Raw genomic sequence first — 6,000 nt, forward strand, 5'->3', positions numbered from 1 at the left:
CAACAGATAATATCTGAGAGCTAATTTGATTTGTTCTACATTTGTAATGCATTCCTCCAAGCTAAATTCTTGTTGACTGAGGTGCTGCTTAAAAAAAGGCAAGAGATCCAAAGCTCTGCTGCAACCCAGGAGAATACACTACAGTTAAATTGAATGCAACTCCTAACAATTTTTTTATACCAAACCTTCTGATCGTTATTGCCACCTGTTGGTGTAATTCAAATATTCAGAGTTGTTTCTGGATTAATGCGGTCCTATTCATAAAGCACAGGCTCTAATCTCAGTACCAGCTAATGGAGGTTTTCCTCGTGATTAAATGTTAAGCCTTTAGAACTTGTCCTGCATTCATTCTCTGAAAACCAACCTAAAACCAGCAATGTTATATGCATGCAGCTTCCAGATTCACAACATCCTGTGGGTAATGCAAGAGATCTGTCTGCTGTACTCAATCCTAAAGCCAGCTGCCATAGCTATTTTTTTCTTTCTTGAGGCAGTGCCATGTCTATACAATGATTCCCCCCCGGCCCCTGCCATGCGCAGGCGCTTGAGTTAAGGAGAAATGTTTTACATGTGGTGTTTCAGGTGTTGAATGTGAAGTTTACTGTGTAATTTTCCATTACTTCTGTTTTCCTCTGGATTTTCTTTTAGTACTGTTGTCCCACAGAAAGGTTACAAGATTTCAGTCTTGTAAAGAGCTCTGACATTTCTGAGATGAAACTACCTGGACAGGCATTTCTCCATCTTACTCTTATCTTTCTGGTACCAGTCTTGATACACAGCTCTGAAAAGAGGGTGAGCACTGTTCTTTGACTGGCACAAAAAATAGATTTTAAGGAGGTAAACAAAACCACTGACCAAATCTCCCTTACATTTTCCTTCTTCTGTAGCCTATAGCTAGTTAAGTTGTCAGCTTCAAGAATATAGTCTAGTATGTTCTTTATTGTGACTGATAGGGTTTTTTTATTTCTCTTCTGTTTTACTCTTCACTAGTATTTAGTATTTTTAAAAGAGTAATCTTAAACATCAGTGAACACTTAAATATCTACATGTTGATGAAGCTTCTGTAGACACTGCGTTGATTTCATAGAAGACATTCAGTAAAGTTGGTATTAGTGGTCATCTTCTGCCACATCAAGCAAATCTCAGACTCTTTTTAAACTACAATCACAAACTGCAGTTTTGAGCTGATGATGATCTCAACATACTAGTAGGAGAAATATCAGGTCCATGACTTCCTTTTCAAAAACACCTATTCTCATCAGCTATTTCATAAAGTGCAGCCATGTAAGGAAGGATTTAACTTTTGGCCTGTTCAAAACATGCAGGTAGGTCTCTGAAGCATTTGTTTTCTGTTCAAGGTGTTTCTACCCTGGGAAGTCCTCTCCTTGTGCTGAAGGGAAGGTGTTAGTTGCACAGACTGTTAGTTGCACAGCATCCTTTGAAATAATTGTCCGCCCACTTGGCTTTTTGTTTAATGTAAGCCTTGCCTGTGGCATTAGCAGTTGCATTGTGCTAATGTTAGTCATTAAATCCCTAGGATTTTTATTTCTGAGAGGTAAATGACGGCTGAATATCTAAAGCCATGGAGTTCTGTGTGCAAAAAGTACATCAAAATGTTTGAAAACTTTTTTGAGTCTGGCTCCAATATTTTCAATGTCCAGAGATGTAACATATATGTGGTCCTTGTAGTATTTTCTTCTTCTAGCTGGAGATGAACCACCTTCTTCCTGCATTGCTCTGCTCAGGGATATTCTAATCTTGGAGGAAACTTGATTTTTTGTGTTTCCGCTACTGAAACTCACTGTTACAGCACTGCTTGAGTTCTCATATCCTGCATGCCTAGCTGATAGGTACATGTCTGTGTGATAGATGAGAATTTCCAGGATTTTTTAAGTTTTTCAGTGCTTGCTGATAAAAGTGCTTGCAGGGCCTAAGTAGGAATTGTTTGCAATATCTGAGCAGCTTGGGGAACTGACACAGGTAGAAGACATGTAGCTTGAACCTGAATCAATTCTCTGGTCAGTTCAGGGAACAGGAGCTGCTTAAGCCAGCACTGCAACTGGGGGGAAAAATGTTCATTAAGCTACTGCTTAAAGTAACATCAGAGTCTCCTTAGTGAAGAGTGGAGGTGTCAGTCTCCTCTTTAGCTTGTTAGTACTGATATGAAACAGGAATATATACAAGAGAGTTCAGAAGAACTGAACATGGTGGGAATTGTGGTCTCAAAACAGAGTTCCCAGGGGTATATGGAAGGTATCCCCACTCATCATACTTAGCCTAATAAAGGTTTAAACAATTTTAAAAACAAACAAAAAAACCCTTGGCTAAACATGTGACATTTAAAAGACTATGCTCAATTGAAATTTGAGATGAATGGTCAATAAGTTGTTTGTTTTTTCTTATTTCATCAGAAGATATTCACCCATGTCTTATAAAGCGGATAATTGCGGGATTCCTGTACAGAGAGGTTGTAAACAGAGCATGAAAATACATGATGTAAGCAGCCAATTTGCCTTAGGCAGTTTTTTCTCTTCCATGGGGCCCTGTTGCATAACTGTTCCCTTCAGTCTGTCTCTGGCGTTTACGGGCTGGATGGTTACCTGAGAAGCTAATCAGAACATTTTCCACTTCTAAGGACTAGGAATTTCTGGAGAAATCTGGAAGTTCTGCATGTAGTAATAGCATCCAGAGAAGCAAGGGTTAATTTCCATAGGATTCCTTCCCAGAGTTTCCTCAAATATTCATTACAAGTTAGGAATGAACTTAGTATTTTGTGTCCTTTGAGCAGTAAGATTGGGACAAGAGGCTTTGTCTTATCGCCTCTCTTTTTTTTTTTTTCCTGTTCTGCTGTTCTAGGGAGTTGTGTAGGGTGACTAAGAGTCTGTGTGTCTAAGAGCAGCAGAAGCAATTATTGCAGGTCATGCTGACCTCGGGTTAGGTTCCTTTTGGTTTTAGGTTGTTTATGAGTTACCCTTCTAACCCAACATCCTTTGTTTCAGACAGAACGCCATTGCAGGAATGCAGTAGCAAGGGAAGGAGGAATGCTTCATTCATAAGTCTGAGAGCATTTACAAAGGAGGCTATAAATTATTATCTAATTTCTTTCATCTGCAGAAAAGAAAGCAGGATATCGCAATTAAACATTTTGTTCAAGATTGCATGCTGAGACTGTGGCAGAGCTGCAAATAGGGTACATTGCTGTCCTCTGAAAGGGTCTCTTAAATCCTAGAGCCCAGTAATGCAGGCTGCACCATGTACTCATGGATCATTGTATCCACTATTACACTGCTAATATGGAAAAAGCTGGTACCTCCAATACTGAAGGAATTAAACTGAACCTACAGGGTAAAATTTAGTTTCCTGCAATACATAATGCAAATAAAACTAAGCAATGTTAGTAGCAAATAAGTTTCAGTTTTAAGATTTCTATGTATGTTTAATATTAAAAAGATATTTTTAGGTGTCAGTCAAAAAAAACCCACTACCCTGAATAACTCAATCTCTTTCTCTCTCCCCAGATAGCTGATAGTGGTTGATCATACTGCTGTAAAGTTCAAGGCAACAAAAGGTAACTTAAAAGACAGAATAGAATGCTAGGCTAAGAACTGAGAAGTGATCCTCAGATTTAGTTCAAGATTTGTGAATGAGAAATTACAAATTTATTCTAATCCTTCCTTGTTCTATTGCCACAGCTAAATAACTTGGGTGTCATATAGCACAACTGATACTTGTATAAGGACTTTTGTACTGGTACCTCTGGATCTGTACTAGGCAGTAAACTGACTTGATGGAAATTTTTGGCATGCAAATTCGTTGTGTGTCTGCCTTTCAGTCTGTTCTTAGATATTTCACAGGTGTATTGAGAACTTGCCTGTAACATTTTTTAATAGTAAGATACCATATCTGTATTAATTATAATAACTTTCCACTGGCAATCTGGGAATGTAAATTATGATACCAGGTCTCTTCATTAGGTTATGCTGTGAAGTCCTGTAAAGGTATTACAGATACACAGCTGCAACTGCATTTATTCAAGCTTTATTTTTCTAACACTCCTTGTTATTTAACACTGGGTCATATGATATAAATTATCTACTCTGAAAATTCCCTTGTTTATGTGAAACTTTGCATGACCTTATTCCTTGCTGTCTTTTCAGACATCTTTACAACCAAGCACATACTCAGTTTCTGCACAATTTTGGTTGTGTATCATTGGATTTTGGTGAGGTAGGAGGGAAATGCACTTGGTTTGTATTTTTTAGTGACTTGTAGATATTAGCATAGGACATACATTACATGAGAATGCAGTTCTTCAAGAATCAGCAAACTGATGGGGTGAATATGTACACTGTCAGTTACTAACTTCTGAACAAGAAGCAGCCCTGTGGGAACCCTGCTGGTTATGTAAGTCGCACCTAGGTCTCATCCTCTTGAAATCCAAACTAAGCCCACTGCCCCTCAAGTACTTAAAGGTATAGCAAGCTGGAAGCCTCCTCGATTGTGGTGTGACAGTACAGCTCACAGAAGGTACAGGCCCTAGCATGTGATGTGTGTTAGGTTGGTGCAAGATGGAGCACTGCATGTTGAGATCCTATAGTCTCTGTGGGCTGTACCTCAGGGTGCTGAAGATGAAAGCTTCAACAGTGTGAAGCTCTGTGTGGGCTGTGTTTGGCCCACAGGCTATGTTCACCATCCCTCATGTTCACTGGAATGTAGAACTTTCCAGCCTAATACAGATTGTGTTTGTTTTTTTAACTGTTTAACAGAATAGAACTTGTAATGATCTGACCCTAAGTGGGAGTCACTTAAAATGCATTAGTCGAGGCCAAAGGAATTTCCATTTCCATGGCTCACACTAACCCTCATTTTAAGCTCTTCTATGTTGAGAAACCGCCAACTCAACTGCGGGTGAACCATCTTTACTGGCATAATGTTGCTCAGATTGATGCCAGGCATTCTCACTTTAGACTCGGGCTTTTACACATAACCCTGTGTATCCCTCGGGTATGCTCTTACACAAGTGTGAACTCCCTGCTTAGCTCTGTCTTTCTTTGAATCTTGAGGCTGAATTGATAAACCACAGCACCCCAGCTTATCCTCTGTGGCTTCACCAAGGAGACTTAAATTCTGAATGAGTTTTACTTTTTAGAGAAATGAGGCAAGCAGTTGAGAAGAGTCTTGCAGCTAGACAAGATAAATGCTCTAAAATAAAAAAGAGTCCACTGGTTATCTGGATTACAGAGTTCAGTCTCAAATAATTTTCAACAAGGGTTCAGACCATGAAGTTTGTCTCTGGTAGAGTCCAGCTTCTTCAGCATACTGACAGTGGCTTCATCCTTCTCTCCTGCTCTCTGTAAAGAGTCTCTTTCCATATTTGTTAAGAAGTCCATTTGAAGGTAGATGGGAATTCACTTTTAAAAGTCAGCATTTTGATATTCAAAATTTCTACTGTTTTTGGAAAAATATCCTGTCTCAGATGTAATGTTCTGTTGAAATCTGTAGGGGACAATGTACAGTTTGGGTTTAGATGAGTGTAAGCATCCGCCCATCTCCTTATCTTCCAGACCAAGGAAATGCAAGGAGGCTTTGTCTTTTCCTTGTCCTTACAGAAAGCATCTACAAAGGTGATGAGGCATAAAGAGTTATCGTAATACAAAGTATTCTTAATATGGGATTATGTGAATGACCAGATGCAATGGAGGAGGGAAAACCATGTGTGCAGCAGTTCTGCCTTGGCTAGCCTTGTGGCCTTAATGACTCGATGATCTGTGGGGGGGAAGTATTTTTCCTGTTTTTCTCCTGGAACGTCTCTGATCAATAGACTTTCCAATAGTTACACACTGGAATGACAAAAATGGTCTTGTTTCCTAAGAAATGTCTCTGGTGGCAAAGTTTTTAAAGGTCTGGGAGTTTCCCCTATTGTATTTAATGGGGCCTTTGGCTCATAAACACATTAAAGAAACAATAGATCCCTAGGGGAATTTTAAAAGCTGAAGTGTA

This window comes from Pelecanus crispus, chromosome 7 (genome assembly GCF_030463565.1).
Source record: "Pelecanus crispus isolate bPelCri1 chromosome 7, bPelCri1.pri, whole genome shotgun sequence".
Lineage (NCBI taxonomy): Eukaryota > Metazoa > Chordata > Aves > Pelecaniformes > Pelecanidae > Pelecanus > Pelecanus crispus.